At 39.3% G+C, this 19,953-nt stretch overlaps 1 protein-coding gene across 9 annotated transcripts in view; it reads left to right on the plus strand.

The window, feature by feature from the left end:
• pak1 (p21 protein (Cdc42/Rac)-activated kinase 1) overlaps window positions 1-19,953 on the plus strand; it is a 136,598-nt gene that overhangs the window by 25,272 nt on the left and 91,373 nt on the right. The window lies entirely within an intron of this gene.

Here is a 19,953-nt window from a genome sequence, read left to right on the forward strand (position 1 = left end):
TTGTATCCTTTTTGACTCTGCATTCTTTTCAGTCTGTCTCTGTTGGACCATTCACACTGGTGACATTCCTGCTTCATTCTTCCTCCTTTCAGTCTTTTTCTTTGAAAATCTTTTTCAGAGCTTTAGCTTCCTTCCTGATGAATGAGTGAGAACGTTCCAGGCAGATTAAACAAATTGAGGGCTGATGGTGGGAGCAAAAGATGTGTGAAAAAGACAGAGACAGGGTAGTGGGCTAAAGTTCTTCTCTATCGTGGTAAATGGCCTGTACATGTATTTCACTTTATCAAGTCCCCAGAGACCCCAAAACGCTTTACCCTATAATCAGTCATGCACCCGTTCATACATATATTCACACACTAACAGTGGAAAGCTACAATGTAGCCACCGGTGCTCCCGAGCCAGTCGCCTCCAACACTGATAACTTTGAAGTAAAACTCTCCAGAAAAGGAAAGGAGAACATTTCCAAAATGTGTCTGTGAGACTCCTAGATTCACAAATGCAGGTTTATATTGACCAGACTGTAAAAACCTTTGCCTTTAAATCACGTTTAGTGTGTGTGTGTTCTTGTCCAAAGTGCCGGTTTGCCATAAACTATATAAATCATCCGTTATGTTTATGACTCACATTATGTTTTGTGATTGCTCTGTGTGTGTATGTTCGTCCTAGTCATGACAACGCATCAGGAAGAGATTGCATCCATGTTATTGATTTAATTTCTGGTGATGGGTCTGCTGCTCAAAGTACCGCAGTGCACTATGGGAATGCATCAGACGCTCCACTCTGCTGTTCTCAGTTCAGTTTTCCTTTCCTAATTTTCACTAAGAAGTCCCGTCCTGATTTTTGGACCACTCTTCTTTCCAGTGTTTCTGCTGAGCTCTTATAAGGTCTCACCACTGCATTCCTATCAGGTTGAGAACTAGACTTTGACTGGGCTATTGCAGCATTTGTCTCTTAATATGTTTCAGGATATTTTACAGGATCATAGTCCTGTTGACACCCCAGTTGGGGCCACGCTTCAGCTCTGCTACGGAGGGCCTCCGATTTGACTCTAGAAGCCCCCCTCCTTTTTGTTTTATGGATTTTTGCTGCGGTCAGTCCAAGTGCCAAGTGAGGTAGTCACTGCTACGCCTCGGCTCATCAGTTTCATGTAGAGATTAGACTGTCTGTGCGACTAGCTGGCAGGTGAATTTGCGGCAAAAACACACCCGGACCGGGACGGATCGGTGCGTCATTCCCAGCATTTCTTGCCATGTGCTCACAACGGATCGGTTGCACTGAGGTGTTCTGACATAGATCAGGTCACTGGACTTCTTGATATTTCTGGCTTGAGTTTTGATTAATGAATGGCGAAGGTAGCTCAGATAGGAGGTTATCTGTGTGGGTTTATAGCGGAACCGCTTTTGTTTCTTTCCGGGTTCGCTGCTGATGTCTTTCCACCCTGGCATTGGGTTAAGTTATATCTTTATGCTCCAGACCAGTAAGCTTTCTAGGTTGTCACATCGATTAATCGTTAATCAAGTACATTTGATTTACCAACATATGGCTGTTATTTTATTATTTAATCCTATAGAGATAGCAAGGGTGTACTTAGTTATACACAGCTTTTCCATTTTGGCTGTGTTTATGTTTGATAAATAATATCAGACTAGAGTACGGTGTGTGTGTGTGTTTGTGTATATGTGTGTGTGTATATACAGTTGAATTTAAATCAAATCTTAAAACCTGGTAAAGAACAGATTTTTTTTATTTTTATCTTGTCTTAGGTCATGAAACTCTGGAAAAAGGGTGTACTTTCTTTTTACAGTGAAGATAAATATTCTTACCGGAGCAGCTAGGTTTCTCTCTGTCACTGCTAGGACACATTAGTTATACAATATTAACACTTTACCTTTTTGATAGAACTAGAAGTGGACGCAGCATAAATCCTGACTATTTATGTAAATGTTTCTCCTTTAAACACTTTGGCCTGCTCTGGTTTATTTCTGCTCTACCTTTCTTTCCTTACTGCCTTTTCCCTTTCTGATTTGTTTCTCCCCCCCGTTCTCCACTTCTGTACCCTTTGAGTTTCCAGCTTTTTCCAGATCATCCCTTATTTTTCCTGTAAAACTAACTCATCACCACAGACTATGAGTCAACGCTGACCAGAGAGCTTTACTTTTCCATCAAGGGCACAGTTAGAGAAGATAAGATGACGTCCCAGTCGTCATCCTCTACATGTTTACTGGCTTGTGTTCATGTTAAAGAACAAACACATTAAACTGGCTCTACGTTCCTGCTTGCCATTATTTTTTCATTAATTTTGTTTGTAATTGTTATTTTGTCATTTTCTCATAAATAGAAAAAATAAAATTTTCTAATAATCAAAACCTGATTGATAATTTTATGTTTTAGACTAAATGCTAGGGCCTCCTTGTAGTTTAAATCTATAGATTATGAAGCAGTTTAATGCCAGTTTGGATCTGTTCTGCATATTTTCTCCCATCCAGGACTTACATTTCAGACAGCAGCTCAGACTTAGACACTGCTTCATAATGAGAGGTGTCCCACATTTTCTAAGGTTCCTACTCCTACAGAGTAGGAACCTTCTACAGACCGGAGACATCAGCTGTCCCAGGTGGGGGGTCTTAATGTGGCCTTGTAGTCCATGTCAGTATTGATTATGCAGAGCTGTGTGTGTGTGTGTGTTGTGGACTTATTGGATCTTATTGTGTATCAGTGTTGTGGTGTTTAACGGGTTAGTGGCCTTTATCTGTTACAGATTAGTATATTGCTGCTGCTTAATGACCTTTCTTTCACATTTGTCGTTCTATTTATTACCCCTTGTTGGATTCAAATAATATTCTTGCCCTTTGGACTTTTTATGACGAGATCATTTTTGTCTAAGCTTAGCAAGATGCTTTTTTCTATTTTGTCTTCTGCAGAAAATCAGAATTTCCTCAGCTGTACTGAGTTATTACTTTTTGACAAAGGGAGCCCGAATGTTTCACTGTGTATTGAATAGAACAGGGTTCAATTCACAGTGTGTTGGTTTGAAGGGTTTTTGATTTGTAGATTTAGATGACATGATTCAGAAAACAGACTTTTTGTTGTGTTATAATGTTCTTGAAACAAGAACAGGCAGAAACCTTCTCCTGTTGATCTATATCTTTTTTATTCAACTTTTATCCATTTGTTTTGTGTGTTGATTTAAAATACTCCTACTACTCCATCTAGTCATAAAATGTAGACCAGAAAAGCTAATTGTTGGATAGATTTCACGTGTTTATTCTGAAAATAAGAGAAAAAACATGAAATGACCAGACCGTAAGGCTGGTCTGGTGTAAAATTTGTTCATATAGCACCTTTCAAAGACATCAAAATCATAAAGTGCTTCACAAAGCTAAAAAATAGCCCTTTCTGTCCTACCATTACAAATGTAAACATGCATTTCCTAAATGGTAATTAGGACTTTAATGTAAACTGAATGTTTTGGTCATACGAAGCTACTATTGAGCTTTTGAGCAACAAAAACTCAAGATCGGTTTGTTACGAAACAAAGGAGGAATATGTGGAAAAGCACCTCATGGTCCATGCTGGTTATGGTGGATGAACTGTAATGAAGTGGGCCTGTTTTTCGATCACGAACCCTGAAAACCACGGGATCATGAATGACGACATTTTAAACATTTATTTTTTTGCAGCACTAATGGGGTGGAGAGAGGGGTGAGACAATGCAGCACAGGCCGCCGGGGCCGGGACTTTTACCCGGGACAGCTGCGTCATGGACTGAGGCCTCCGTATATGCATCACAAGCTCTACCGCTGCGCCACACGCCGTGCCCCATGACAACGTTTTAGAAGACAATGACTCACAGGCCTTAAATATGGCGGTTGAACGGAGGTCAGAACACCGCAAGAAAGGGTCCACCAATTATCGTTCCAGAGGACATAATGCCGCCCCCCAACAATCCTGGGGTAATCTGAAAGTCCTACCTCCAGACCAGGACCTTATCTGGGAAAGTGTGGACCCAGGATAATAAATTGGATAAAATTGTGTAGAAACGCATGGAGGGCTTATAAAACCCCTGTTCATGGCTGAAAGTCCCTGCAATGGAAAAAGAGCTATGATTCTTCTTTAACTGCTGGTTTTTTGCCACAACCCTTTGACTGGGAGTATTACAGTCAGTGTGCACAGTCAGTTCAGTCCCAATAACGTGGGCTGCATGCTGACGTTTGCATAGAGTCCTAGTAGACCTTGTGGGCAGGGATAGATGAGATCTATGTGACACGGGGTTCTCCTTCTAGAGTTAGTTCCAGAGGAATAGAGGAGGTTGGACTGCCGTCATGTTATTTCGTAGACTGTCAGATGAGCAACTAAAACTACTTTTGCTGCTCTGTGTCAGAGTTGCACATTTTTACCAAAGGTTGTTTTTTTTTTTTTTATAAATGAGCTTATTTGTGATGCTGACAACCAGTGCATACATTTACAAGCAACAGTGATCCCAGCGAGCTACAATGCAGTCATTTTGCTGAACAAGATGAGCCCAGGAGGATTCATCCGGCTGTGATTGGTGAACGACCGGCTTCACATCCTGAGCAGCAGTCAGCTCTGAATCATTTACTGAAATGATCAAAGAACTATGCTGAGCAAGAAGAGATCCTTTAAATTATCTCAGGAGGAAGTGAACTAAATTGATTTTCCTCTTTTTAATAATCTGCACAGATTCCTTGGAACGAGCACACGCCGTGGCTCCAGTTGTCCCCCGAAGGCAACGTGCTGAGGCGGGGCTGTACAGATGGCTGGATGGAGCAGGGTGTGTGTGTGTGTGTATGTGTGTGTGTGTGTGTGTGTGTTTGGGGTGGGGTTTTGGGATAGGCTCCATCTCTTACAATAACCCGTATAATTAATGTGTTACACACACAGAACTGCAGATAATAATCACATTGTTTGCATTATCTTGTGAGTCTGCAGGCTGAAATCTGATCTTTGCGTGACTGCACCTGCTAATTCAGGTAAAATTATAATTTTGGTGAATATTCAGATTGACTTTTATGAGAAATTAAAAGTAAACTTTAGGACCAACTTTTTCTGTTTTCTGAAATGACTTGTATGTATTTAGCGGTCCCGTAATAATCTGTGATGTCTGGAAAACCAAAACAACAAACTGCTTCCTGCCAAAACAAATTTTTTCTGTAATGATCATATAAATCATGTAATAAATCTGTTTTTATTTTTAAATTTCCTGTGTACAAGGGACTCTTCTTGCTGTCGTCAACCACATTTTTTTTAACTTCAGTCATGTCCCTGTTAAATTACAATTTAACAATGAGCTTTTTATTGTTTTCAAAGAAGTGGTACTCATTCTGGACTTTTCAGCCGGGTGTTTAAACCGCAGTGTCTGTAAACACAGCGGCACACTCAGAAGCAACAGCATGAATGGTTGCTCCGTCACTCAGGATTTAACGTCACGCTGCTTTCCTGCATCGTTAGTTGTCGTCTCAGGTGAATATAGGGAAAATTACACCCTTAATCACTGTGTGATGGCAACAGCACTGAAAGCAGTCAGATTCCTGGCATCCATCTCAGCCTCCATCATATATCTGAGTTAACAGGTTTGAATAACATGAATTGATTTAGGTTGGCTTAATTAAAGAGCTCTGATCTGTTCGAGCCTTGTGGTAGTTTTAAATTATCTGCAGTAAAAGAACGACATTGAAATGAAATATTTGTTTTTTTGTTTTTTTTTTATTTTACCACACATACAGTACTATACACAAATGTTGATTCATCTTTATATTTTGCTTCCAAGAAGCCACACTTTTCTATAATCCTTTAAAATGATCGTAATCTGTAGTTCTTCTAAGTGTCTGAAGGTCTTTCTTTGGACTTTGTCTGCTTTTTCTGTCATTGTCAGCCTACTACCTCACCATTTTCAGAGGAATGTTTGAGTTTTGTTGGTTTATTAAGCCAGCTCCAGGTTAATGAAGTCCCCCCATTTTCCCCTTTCCTACCTCCATTTTGCACCCATAAAACTATTTTTACTGTTTAAAATGAAACTATAGATATAAATGGTGCAAAATGTCTGATATCTGTTGTCAAATATAATGGTATATTTCTTTTTTAAATATTGTATTATATGTATTTTACCCTGAATCAGTTATTTTGGTTCTGATCCCTGTTTGGGCCAGTCAGCTCTTACAGGTTACAACAGAAGCAGACCCAGACCATCACACTACCACCACCATGTTTGACTGACAGTATGGATGGATGCTGCTTTTCTGAAATGCTGTTATTTTTTATGGCAGATGTAATGTGCCACACACCTTCCTCAGTCCACAGAGTGTTGGCTCAAAAGTCTTTGGGATCGTCATTTTTTTTTTAATGTAGTGATTATGGCTTCTTTTGAACCCTTCTGGATCAGTATGTGATGGAGTAATTTTGGTAGGGTAGAGACTCCTGGGAAGTTTGACCACTGTTTCATGTTTGATCTGTTTGTGGAAAATCTCTGGGGTTCCTTGTAGTCCCAAAGCCTTAGAAATGGCTTTGTAACCCTTCACAGACTGATGTTGGCAACTTTGTGTTTCATGTTGAATTGTTTTAGATCTGGGCTTTATGTGATGCTTTTTGAGATCTTTAGGCCTACTTCATGTTGTCGGACAGGTGCTTTTGAAATAATTTCCTAAGGCGGTAATCAGGTCTGGGTGTGGCTGGTGAAGGGGAACCAACTTCAGTTAAACAGTTAATCAGGCATATTTTAAATTACAGCCAGGTTAGTTTTAAAACCATGTGTTGATTAAATTCAGGTTATCTATGGCTGATATTAAAATCATTTTGATCTCAAACCTACATTTATTGAGACAAACAAACAAAGCGGTTTCTGGGGAGGGCAATTTACGGAAACCTGATTGATAAATATCCATAACTTTATTTTTCTTCCAAGAAGCAATCTAATTGTTTTGCTTCAGTCTTTTCAAAGACCTTCAATAAGAAAAGTAGTTTTGAGATAGGTCCATAGCTACATGGAAGAGATTAATCCAAATGTGGTCTCCTAAGCAATGAAGTAATAAGAGCTTTTTTAAAAACACTGGGTGCTGAACCGGATAAAAAGAGAAAAAATGATGATGTCCACCACACAAGGGTCAAGACATTCAGATACATCCTTAACAAATGGCCCAGGAAGGTAATCTAGGGGGCTGGAAGTCAGTTTAATTCCTCCCAAAAGTGCATTGATGTCCTGAAGCGACACTGGAGAAAAGAAAAAAGGTCATGTATCACTGATGAGCAGAGAGCAATCCAGATTCTGTAAGGGTGAAATAGAGATGCATGACCTGTTGGCAGAAACCTTATCCACAAATAAATTAGCAAAGACATTGTAGTCTGCTGTTGTGAAAGCAAGAGAGAGAGAGCAAATGGGGATACAAGGTTCTTAATTGTATCATATAAGACCTTGGCATTCCTCCTATGTGATGCAGTGAGTTCTGAAAAATAAAAAGTTTTGCCTTTTTTATCACATCACTTAAGGAGAGAATCTTAAATCTTTTCCACGGGGGGGGGGTGCATAGATTAAGACATCAAAAAGATTTCACTTTGTCTTTACCTGAGCTGTAACATTACACCGAACAGCTGAACTATTGACGTGTGGAGGCTTTTGTATTTGTTGTGTTCCTGGAACAAAGGTGTGTGTGTGTGTGTTTGCAGACATGCCCCCTACTATCGCACAGTCTGTTACTCAGTCATGTACTCTCGTTCCTTCCTCTCCTCTTTAACTTTTCTTAATTTAAATTTTTTTTAATTTAACTATCTGCATCTTCTTTAATTCTATTTTAATTTAGCTTCTCTCTTTGACACCCCTCCCCTCAGTCTTGTTATACCTCCCTCTCATGCAAGAGAACAACACCATCCCCCTCTCCTCAGGCCTTCCCGATGTCTCTTTCTTTCTTGTGTATCCTTTATCTGATGTTTGGCCACGTTCTCCTCTACAAAATCACCATCTGTCTCTTTCCCTCCCACACAAACACTCACACACACTTTACCACTTGACAAAAGATGTTTCTTTTTTTCCCAAACAGCTTTTCTGATGTGGTGGTTAACTAATTAAAGTGCTGCATGTGTAGGCTGGTTGGACGCACGTGGGGATCTGCCGTAAAGGGAGCTCACAAAGTTTTATCACTGATCGTTCATCTGGGATCGTGTTCGAACCGTGGATTAATTCGTTTTATGTGATTAAATGAGTTTCTATAGCAGCAAGACAGCGATGGGTGACTGACTGGTGATTATTCTGGCTTGTATGCTTTCATGGCTGCAATGAACCTGCCATCCACGGCTGCCATGAGTCAGGTTCATTCTCTCAAGCTTTTATTCATGTAAAATATTTGTTAAATTCAATGCTTTAATTTTAATTAGGGTAAGATGATAAACTTTGCTGCTTTAAATGCAGAGGAACTGTACCAACATAGTAAAGGGTCTGTGTTGTAATTGTACTTAAATAGAATAACTGTGATGTTGTGAGCTTGCATAGAAATGGATTTATTTCTCTGTGGATTCAGGCTTCTGTAGCTTTTAAACCATGTCTGCAAATTATGGTAAAATATACGTTTGAAGTCAGCGCCCCCTTGGGTTTGAGTCTTTACATCAGTGACATGATGATGGAGATGGAATTTGATTTCTCATCATTCAACCTAAATTCAGTGCTGTCTCTGGGGCTCCAGTGAAAGGATGAAATGAGATGCAGTGAGTTTTAGTTGCCTGCTTTCTTTGTTTCTATTTTGTTCCTTTATCTGTTCAGAAAGCTGCAGTGAAACCTCCAGTTGTCCTCCACTTCTGTTTTTTATACCGCTTTGTCTCTGTGCTGTTTACGTCTGTTATTTATGTTCCCGACAAACCGAATTCTTCAGCACCAGCTTGGGGTTCTGTTGGATCTCCTTGCCTGAAGATGCAGTGCTTCCCTGGGCTAGGAGGAAACCGGATCCCTTGCTGGGTCTGTGCAGGCAGCTTTAAAGCCTTTTCTAAACTTCTGATGTTAAGGCTTTTATGACTTAAATGCATTTTTTTCAGCTATTAACAAAAAAATAAATTAGTGAAAAAATATCTGAATTGAGCTAAACCCGTGCAGATAATTATCTACAGGTCCTTCTCAAAATATTAGCATATTGTGATAAAGTTCATTATTTTCCATAATGTCATGATGAAAATTTAACATTCATATATTTTAGATTCATTGCACACTAACTGAAATATTTCAGGTCTTTTATTGTCTTAATACGGATGATTTTGTCATACAGCTCATGAAAACCCAAAATTCCTATCTCACAAAATTAGCATATTTCATCCGACCAATAAAAGAAAAGTGTTTTTAATACAAAAAACGTCAACCTTCAAATAATCATGTACAGTTATGCACTCAATACTTGGTCGGGAATCCTTTTGCAGAAATGACTGCTTCAATGCGACGTGGCATGGAGGCAATCAGCCTGTGGCACTGCTGAGGTCTTATGGAGGCCCAGGATGCTTCGATAGCGGCCTTTAGCTCATCCAGAGTGTTGGGTCTTGAGTCTCTCAACGTTCTCTTCACAATATCCCACAGATTCTCTATGGGGTTCAGGTCAGGAGAGTTGGCAGGCCAATTGAGCACAGTGATACCATGGTCAGTAAACCATTTACCAGTGGTTTTGGCACTGTGAGCAGGTGCCAGGTTGTGCTGAAAAATGAAATCTTCATCTCCATAAAGCTTTTCAGCAGATGGAAGCATGAAGTGCTCCAAAATCTCCTGATAGCTAGCTGCATTGACCCTGCCCTTGATAAAACACAGTGGACCAACACCAGCAGCTGACACGGCACCCCAGACCATCACTGACTGTGGGTACTTGACACTGGACTTCTGGCATTTTGGCATTTCCTTCTCCCCAGTCTTCCTCCAGACTCTGGCACCTTGATTTCCGAATGACATGCAGAATTTGCTTTCATCCGAAAAAAGTACTTTGGACCACTGAGCAACAGTCCAGTGCTGCTTCTCTGTAGCCCAGGTCAGGCGCTTCTGCCGCTGTTTCTGGTTCAAAAGTGGCTTGACCTGGGGAATGCGGCACCTGTAGCCCATTTCCTGCACACGCCTATGCACGGTGGCTCTGGATGTTTCTACTCCAGACTCAGTCCACTGCTTCCACAGGTCCCCCAAGGTCTGGAATCGGCCCTTCTCCACAATCTTCCTCAGGGTCCGGTCACCTCTTCTCGTTGTGCAGCGTTTTCTGCCACACTTTTTCCTTCCCACAGACTTCCCACTGAGGTGCCTTGATACAGCACTCTGGGAACAGCCTATTCGTTCAGAAATTTCTTTCTGTGTCTTACCCTCTTGGTTGAGGGTGTCAATAGTGGCCTTCTGGACAGCAGTCAGGTCGGCAGTCTTACCCATGATTGGGGTTTTGAGTGATGAACCAGGCTGGGAGTTTTAAAGACCTCAGGAATCTTTTGCAGGTGTTTAGAGTTAACTCGTTGATTCAGATGATTAGGTTCATAGCTCGTTTAGAGACCCTTTTAATGATATGCTAATTTTGTGAGATAGGAATTTTGGGTTTTCATGAGCTGTATGCCAAAATCATCCGTATTAAGACAATAAAAGACCTGAAATATTTCAGTTAGTGTGCAATGAATCTAAAATATATGAATGTTAAATTTTCATCATGACATTATGGAAAATAATTAACTTTATCACAATATGCTAATATTTTGAGAAGGACCTGTATAAGAGGCTCTCTAAATCTATGTACTTCTATGGAATTGTAATGTTTTGTTCATTGATGCAGGGTCAGTACACCAAAAAGGTACAATTTGGTACAAAACCCAGACACCATCTAAATTACTTTGCAGAGGTACTCATTATCTGGAGCTTTTCACATTTTGTTGCTTTACATCCACAAACCTGAATATATTTTATTGGGATTTTTCTGATAGACAATGAAAGAATGGAAAGAAAAAGATGTATGGTTTTTCAAAATATTTTACAACAAATCTGAAAACGTGCATTTGTATTTAGTCTCCATGAATCAATACTTCGTAAAACCAAGTCTTTGTGGGAAATGTCTCTCCTGGGTTTCACAAACAATCAACTGAAGTTGTTCCCATTCTTCCTTGGAATAAAGCTCAAGGTCTGTCAGGCTGGAGGGAGGTGATCCTCCATCAGTTTTAAAGTTTTGCCTCAGATTCTCATCTAAATTTAGGACTGGACTTTGAGTGGGCCGTTCTGATGCATGATTATGCTTTGATCGAAACCATTCCATTGTAGCTCTGGTGTTTGCAGCCTCCATCTTCACATCGATTTTTACCAGCTGTCCTTGCTGAAGAAAAGCATCCCCACACTGTGATGCTGCCACTACCATGTTTCACTGTGGAGAGTGTACTCCCCGAGATGACGTGCAAAGTTTGGTGTTTTTGTATATCCCAAAAACCTTCGGTTTTACCTTTTTCCACACGTTTGCTGTCTCCCCTGCATTGTTGGACTAACATGACAGTATATAAATGAAAGTCTAGGGGTATAAATGTTTTTGCAAGACACTGTATGTTAATCAAATTTTTAAAGGAATTATTGAAGCATGTTATTATACGGAAAGCAGCGGGTTCAGCACAGGTAAAGGGCTTTTAATTAAAGTATTTGTCTTGTTAATTTCACCCAGCCGGCTTAGCCAGATTTCAATTGTAAACGTTATTTAATGTGATGTGTCTGAAATCCTGATCCAGTAAATGTGGCTGCAGATGCCGATATGGCATCCCCAGGAAGTGCTGACACATTACAGCGGCTGTCTCTTTAGATCTGCCTGTGTGCATAATGAATGCCTCTAGGATCAACTGGAATATACAGTATGTACTTGACTTGAAATATGTATGATTCAATTGAATTTACTTTGTAAAGTGCCTTGAGACAACATGTTGTGAATTGGTGCTATATAAGTAAACTGAATTGAAATGTATTTAAACAAAATTGAAACGAAAATAGCAGGACTGTGTATGGAAAACCAAGAACACCCCATGATTCCACAGCTTGCTGAACCAAAGTAGTCGTTTTCTGTCTCACATTGTTGTGGTGAAATGTGTCGCCTTACCTCTCTATCCATCATTGCTTCATTGCTTACGTGACCCACTTGTAAGGTACCCAGTCCCTGTGGCTGCAGAACTAGCCCAAATCCTCACCCCTCCACCACTGTGCTTCACAGTTGGGTGAAGTGTATGTACTGATACGCTGTGCTTGGTTTTTTTCAAATATGTATCTTTTAAAGAGAAGAATAGGACTGCAGTTTTAAAATATTTTAGATGTCATTGTGCTCAATGCTAATATCTGAGGACTGTTTGGGTTGCAGTAATTGTCAGCTAATATATTCAAAGTGTCATGAGTTCACACTTTGTATGATAACGTAATATTCACCCTATCTTGGTTTATGGTAGAGCGTGTTTGCTTCTTTTTTGTGTGATAAAGACCTGGAACCTATGGCATTCCAGGTCTTTATCTCAGATTTTCATCTCGTTAACTCCTGCCTTCCTCCATCAGTTCTTGCAAACAGCAACATGTTGTGCGACAGCAGCAACTGTCCCCGGTAAAACACATGACAGCTGAACAGTGTGGAGTTATATGAAATAATAGTTGTCAGGGAATTTGCCTCGAGGATTTTTTGGAATCGAATCATTCGAGGAATCGTTTCAGCACTAGTGAAAATGTTTTTTTTCTGTCAAGCCGTCCAAAGAACAAGTCATACTTGTTTAGTCTCTTTCTAATTGTCCTGTTATGACCTGTAGAGTTTAACATGCAAACTGAGGCCTGTAGGTTCTGAGATGGAGCTCCTGGGGCTTTTGTTCAGTCCGACCTTAGCGGTAATCTGTTGGGGCGTCCACTCTTAAATGTTTTCCACCTTCCTTGCTGTAAAATACGGACTTCAAATAGTTAAACCCTTCTTAGAGTTCTTACAGTTCATTGCTGATGTTTTTCCACCTCTGTGTTGAAATTCGCCTGTATGCTCCAGACCAGCAAACGTATACAATTCCTATTTTTATAGAGGTGATGATCAATTATTCAGGTGCTTTGATTTGCAGCAAATGGTTGCTTCTGACCCATTTAAATCTAATGGAAGCAGCAAATGTGTACTTTTCTTCACCTTTGTTAAATAATGACCCTGTGGAATCATTGTTCTTGTACACTAGAGGTTAGATTTAAATCATTTTGGGATCCATAAGGTCAGTAGACTAGAGTATCTAGTTCTACTGACCACTCAAAGCACTTCGAAGTAGAGTCACATTTACACTGACAGACGCACACATTCATACACAGAGTGGTAGGCACATCGACATGTGACCGCAGGAAGCTGAAGTCGAACCCACAACCTTCCAACGTTTGTATTTGATTTTTAGAGGGACTGGATAGAATTATTATTTCATTACCGTTTGTCCAAATAACAGTTTATGGTTTTCAATCATGAGCATTTAAGGAATGCATGTAGCTACAACCAAAGCCAAGCAAAAAAAAACACAACAATCTGTTTGTTTTTTCCTATTACAGCGGAGTTGGACTCCTCCGAGTCCAGATCATGTAATCTGAAGAGGGATAAAGTGGGAATGGTGGTTTTCATGGCTTCGAACACCTCTGTTGCAGAAATAGATGTCTGCTGGAGGAATGAATTGGTGAGGTGTGACAGCTTAGGCGATTTGTGACTCACAGAGAGGTGCTGTAATCATCTCTGCAAAGGTTTCTGTTCGAACTCTGGCTATCATCAAAGGTCTCTGACAGCGTGGTATCTTAACATCACTCACAGACTCATCAAACAAACGTAGCTGGGAATATGCTGCGTGTTTGAGACCAGCGTGTCTGTCATTTTCCAAAGCATAAAGGCTTTTAGTACACCATGGTAGTCTGACTGTCAGAAACAAAACCTATTTTGCTTTAGATTTGTTGCTTCTAATAGAATCTAACTTTAATAATCATCTATCTAACTTTAGATGATTTCACGTAAATACCACAGTAAGAAAAGATTTGTTTTAGTTTTGTTTGATGCAGGACTATGTTGCTGCGCCTTTTCCTTTGCGTTACTTTTCCCTCTTTGTTCTAATCCTGATCTCGTTGCCATTGCTTAATGGTAATATGACCTTAATATCTAAGTAGAAAACATACAGAAAGCCACAACAGTCTTCTCTTGGAAATGCATTTGTTTTCACCAAAGCTGGATAAAAATTGTAGGAAATTTAAATGTGTCCTAGAGGGCCAAAACCCTTATTTTCATGATTTTGTGCAAACTTTAAGTGACTTATATACAGTAACATTCAATAAATTAGACTATGCATTCTGATTAGGCTCATTTTGTCAGATTAAAAGTATTTTTTTAAATGATTTGTTCAGGTATTACTAAATCAGGTATTATACATTCTTTTAATAAGTTTGCATTTCAGAGTTAATAATATTCTAATGTTTTAATTAGTTGTAAGCAGAAAATCATCATAATGATCTTTGTCTAATAAATCTATATAATGTGTTTCACTTTATATAACTTTTCAGATTTATTGACTATAACTGGAGTTTGAATATTATTTACCCCAAATGCTGATGCAGAACATTTGATGATGTACCGGCAGATAATAACATGGTTCATACTGCATAGTAAGTTTGACCTTGCTGCTAAATAAGTATTATTCATGAATAGCAAAGAATGAATGTACCCAACAATAAGTTTATAAAATGTTTAAAATAAACATATTTAGTGCTTTCTGGAGGGTGAAAGTGTAAAACAGCAGTTTAATGCTTCGATCAGCATAGAGAGACACTCAATATAAAATAAGGTTTAATTCGTACAATAAATGGAAAAAATACCAAACTGCCCCTAAGGTCTAGTATTGGATTCTTGATTTAAGAAAAATCTGTGGAGTAAAAACACCCAGTAAACTATTTTAAATAAAAATACATTGTAAGATTAAATTGGGTGTTAATGTGTTTCATGACTATATATGAATTTGTCTTCCCTGAATGCAAGGGAAAGTGTAGCAGCATTCTTGCAGCCAGCTGACCGGCAGCTCACAGAACAAGAGGGACGAGCAGCTCTGCACTCTATGCTACAACCAGCCTCTCTGGCATCAGTAGGAGTTTGAACTGTAGAAATATGATGGAAAATGTTAGCGATTTTCAAGTTGGGTTTTTTTTTTAAAACCTTGGTATAGGTTGAATCGGTGGCTGGCAAACTGGCAGACGAGTAATCAGATCTATAAGTAATAAAATAATAAAAATATGCTGCAGGTTGTGTGATAGAGTTGGCATCCAACAGAAAATGAAACTGTTCCTCCATGATCTCATTCATGCATCACAGCACGTGTCCCTAGCATTTACTTGATTTTCATTCAACTCCAAAAAAGTGCGTTGAAGCACATTCTGTACACTGATGTGTTTATAGATTACATAACACTTTTAGTTTTCACGCATTTAATAAATAAGGAGGAAAAAATTCAGATTGTTTTAGTATTTGATCTGCTGGCCCATGGCCAGCTGAACCTGGCTGAGTCCAGTCTCTGGCCAGTTGCTCGGTACATCCTTAATTATCACCAATGCTACAAGGAAACTGTTCTCTGCAATTGGAAAGCGATTTGTGCCCACTCTTGCAACCCCAAGAGAAGCATCATTGAAAGCTCATGAAAGCATATTATTGAATATTTCCACCGAGGTTCCTTTTTCCCCATCAATAGACGTATTGTTAAACATGTTAGAATTTCTCAAGAATCCAAAGTTAAAGTGAAAGGAGGCAGATTAAGGCTGCAGTACCTTTCTTAGTAATAAATAAGAGGAATTTATTAGGATCGTTTATAAGACAGGGTCTCTGTGCTGCAGGTTAGGAAAGCCTCCTTGGCAGATCAATACATGTAACCTTGTATGCAGTTGTGTGGGTTTGTTTGGAAACAGGGTTCTGCTAAAACTGACAGCAGTGTTTGAAATTTGAGACATCTGCTGTCTCCCTCTGTATTTGTGTGTGTGTGTGTGTGTGTGTGTGTGTAAAAGCAGACAACAATCATCATGTCACTTCCTTCTAAACATTGACTGTTTGTATGTGTAATGGCTGGAGACCCAAACACACACACACACACACACACCCTCTAACTGCTCGCTGCACTTTGTGTGTGTGACGGTCCCTATGTGTGTTTATTGTGCCGGGTAAAACAACCCAAACAGTACTGGGACAGTACAGCAGTGGCTAGATGTGTTTCTGTGTCTCCCACTTCGATATGAGACTCATCTTCTGACATCAAGCTGATGTCACCATCTGTGGGAGGCAGACTTTTTAAAGGTCCACATGGCTTCACCGTTTCAGTTGCTCTTCTACACTTAAACTCTGCGGAGGTCCAACTTCTTTTCTTGCTGCTTTTATTTTTTGGGTCAGATTTGAGCCCTAAACTGATAAAAGGTAAGGTCTAGAAGCTTTGTGTTGATGAAGACCAGTATTTTTCATGATCGTTAAATTTTACATTTATGCCATGTGTGTTTTTAGATCCTGATTAACTTCAGCTTCAAAAGACTACAAAATAATATTACATATAACAGCAGGAGAGAAAGGTTTTAGTTTGCCAGTGTCGGTTATTTCATTTAAATCAATCTATATTGACAACATTTGCATTGTTTTCCGCAGACTATCAAATTTAAAATGCATATTGTGCCAAGTGCATTCAACACCACGTAAACAGAGCAACAGCTGCACAAAGCATAGCTCTGTGAGAAGGGTTAGTGTGAACTTCAGAAAGTTAGAAAACTGTATGCGATTTGATTGATAAATTAAAATTACCCACGTAAAGATGAAATGTCTGTAGGAGGAGGGATTGCTGCAAAGTCAGAGAGTTGATGCAACTGGCTGGGTTTCCTTAGATAGAAGATTTGTTACCAATTGGCAAAAACTGACTAGTGTTCTATAAGTAGAGTTGAAATAGAAGTTATAAACTGACTTTGAATAAGTCAATATTATTGGTTTCAGTAGATTATATGTCTCTGTATCCGTTTGTCTAATAAAGTGCCCTGATGTGACGATTGTTGTGAATCGGTGCTATATACATTAACTGAATTAAACTAAATTAAGCCTTTTGGTTTGTTCTTTGGTTCCTCCTGATGTTCCTTTATAAAGGACTAATGAAGGTTTTGAGCTTTAAATCTGGCAGCAGAATAAGAAGACATCATCTGGAGATGCACCGATTATACTGGTCGATAAATGGTAAATGGCTGGCACTGTATAGCCCTTCATCAGGTCCGAGGACTCCAAAGCAGTTTACATTACAATCAGTCATCCACCCATTCACACACCAACAGCGATAGGCTACATTTTAGCCACAGCTGTCCTCAGGCAGACTGGCAGAAGTGAGGCTGCCATACAATCGGCACCACTGGCCCTCTGGCCACCATCAGCATGGAAGGTGGGTGAAGTGTCTTGCCTAAGGACACAATGACTGAGACAGACAGAGGGGGGGGGGGGGGGTTCAAACCGGCAACCCTCCTGCCACCTGAGCCACAGTCACCCAATAATTACCAGTTTTACTTTGAGGTCTGACCCACCTATTCAAATGTTTCATTTTCTTTCCAAGGATTATAAAATTCATCTGAGTTCATTTTGTTTTAACTCGCCAAATAAATGCAACAAACTTTGGTGGTCTGCAGGGTTTGTGATGGAAAAATTAAGAGATAGGATGATTATCCTCATTTATGGATCAAAGCCTGTACCTTAGCTTGACCAATTTTTACTGCGCTCTAAGGAAAGTGCATCAGTTTTGTTCACTGATGAGTTTACAGACCACAGAGAGGAAAATGTGCAACTTTGATGCATTTATTATTTCTTCGCTTCTTCTCTTTCTGAGTTTAAGAATCTTCTTAAAAGATATTTATTTGCCTTTGGCACATTTTAAATGTTTTTACTCTATTTCCTTTTTAACGTGTCCTATTTTCTTTTCTTTAATTGTTTATGTCATTTGCATTTGTACAGCACTCTGTTGACCTCGGTTTATTTTAAAGTGCCGTATCAGTAAAGGTGGGAGGAAAAATATGGTATTCCAGTATTTGACCAATCAAGAGAAAATCTCGCCAACTGGTCACTGATGCTATCAGATTATTTCTACTAATTTGAGTGAAATATGCGACTATAACACAGATACTAATGATTTGGTAAAATAACACAAATTCTCATCTTTTAATTTGGTTTGATGTGAACATTTTCTAATGTCTAGTGTAAAGTGGAAAAATGTGTCAACTAACGTAGCAAAATGACTAAATAATTTGCAGAGGCGGAAGTTGTATTTATCTGGAACTAGTTTTAGTTTCTGTTATTTGTGTGAATGGATACCTGAATAAGCTGGCAAAGGATTTAAATCTGGATAATATTGGATCATTCTATAAAAGATTTCTTCTCCAAACAGCACAAATGTCTCTTCATTGTTTTTAAAATCTGCTAAAAGCGGTTTCCTGAATGCCCAGAATGGAGAGTACTCCTGGTTACAGAGACTGTTTAGGTCAAATTTGCAGGTATAAAAGTTTTAAGCTGAATATCTTCTTCTTCTTGTTGCCATTAAATCTTAAATAATTTATTTAACTTCAGGAGCAGTTCATGTACTCGTTTGTTAAAGTGGAAGGGCAGAAATAGTAGCTTCCTTTGCAGTCCTCGCACATATAGAGGTCTGTACAGGAAGCTGCAACTATTTCAGTTTGAACTGTTAATAACTTTATTTCTCTTTGGGGTTTAAATGTCTATAAAGTCCTCATGTTTTTTTTTTGGTTTTGTCGATTTGTTCCTGTAGCTCTGACCTACAGGCAACTGTGGCTCAGTGAGAAGAGTGGTCGTCTTGCAATCTGAGGGTTGTGGATTCGATTTCAACTTCCTCCTGCCACAGGTCGATGTGCCCCTGGGCAAGGCACTTAACCTCAAATTGCCTCTAGTGTAAGGCGCTTGGAGTGGTCAGTATGACTGGAAAAGCGCTATATAAGTTTAGTCCATTTACAGAGATCCTCCTCGTGGCTCTCTGTGTTCAGTGGAGCATTTAGCAGATCAGGTTAGCCTGTAGATTCTATGTTGTGTATTTCTGTGTGCCAAAACCGGTCATTAAACTACCTTTTTTTGCCTCTCAGCTGTGTGTGCAAACTACAGGTTACACTAACACATCAAAGCGCATGAATGTAGTCTTATCTTTTGACAAAGACTCATTAAGCTCTGAGTCGGTACTCGCATATTGACATAACAAACACACTGTGACTTAGTCAGCTCAGTGTTTGTAGATGAAACTGACCGCTCTGAGCAAATGGAAACTCTGCTCATTTTTTTGATTTTATGTTCTAAGCTTTTCCTCCTTCTATAGCCCATTCAGGGTCGCTTTATGTTCCACTAAAGCACCAGCATCTCAGATCCAAAGAAACATGTTGAAACACATTTCCCGCTGATTAAAACGCAAAGTCATCCGTGTTCGTCTGCAACCAGCAGTAATGTGTGCAACATGGGTAAAAATCCAGCCTCATATTATATAACGTTATGCCAGCTTTTGTAGTAAGATAATTTAATTCACTTTAATGTCTTTATTTATATAGCACCAATTTGCAAGAACTGTCATATAATGGCATAAACTGGCATAAAACTGGAAGTTGCCTTTGGTTCCACTTTTCTCACAATAAAGCATTTTAATTATAAATATATTTAAAAAACTGTGGGAAATAAAAAAAAAGATTTTTTTTCTTGCTTATAAATATGCATAACCTATATACAGTGTTTTTACAAAAGAGGAAGACGAGGCTGCAACTATGCATGATTTTGATCTGGGGACTGATGAGTGTTCAACCTGAGAGAAGAGACTGTATCTGTAGCGCCTATATGGGGTAGGTCAGCCCTGATGATCCTCTCTACAGACCTGATTGTTCGTTGTAGTCTCTGAACCTGTCCTGTTTTGTGGATGAGCCAAAGCACACAGTGATGCACGAACACAGGACAGAATAATTGGCGTAGTAGA

The sequence above is a fragment of the Girardinichthys multiradiatus genome, chromosome 18 (genome assembly GCF_021462225.1).
Source record: "Girardinichthys multiradiatus isolate DD_20200921_A chromosome 18, DD_fGirMul_XY1, whole genome shotgun sequence".
Classification (NCBI taxonomy): domain Eukaryota; kingdom Metazoa; phylum Chordata; class Actinopteri; order Cyprinodontiformes; family Goodeidae; genus Girardinichthys; species Girardinichthys multiradiatus.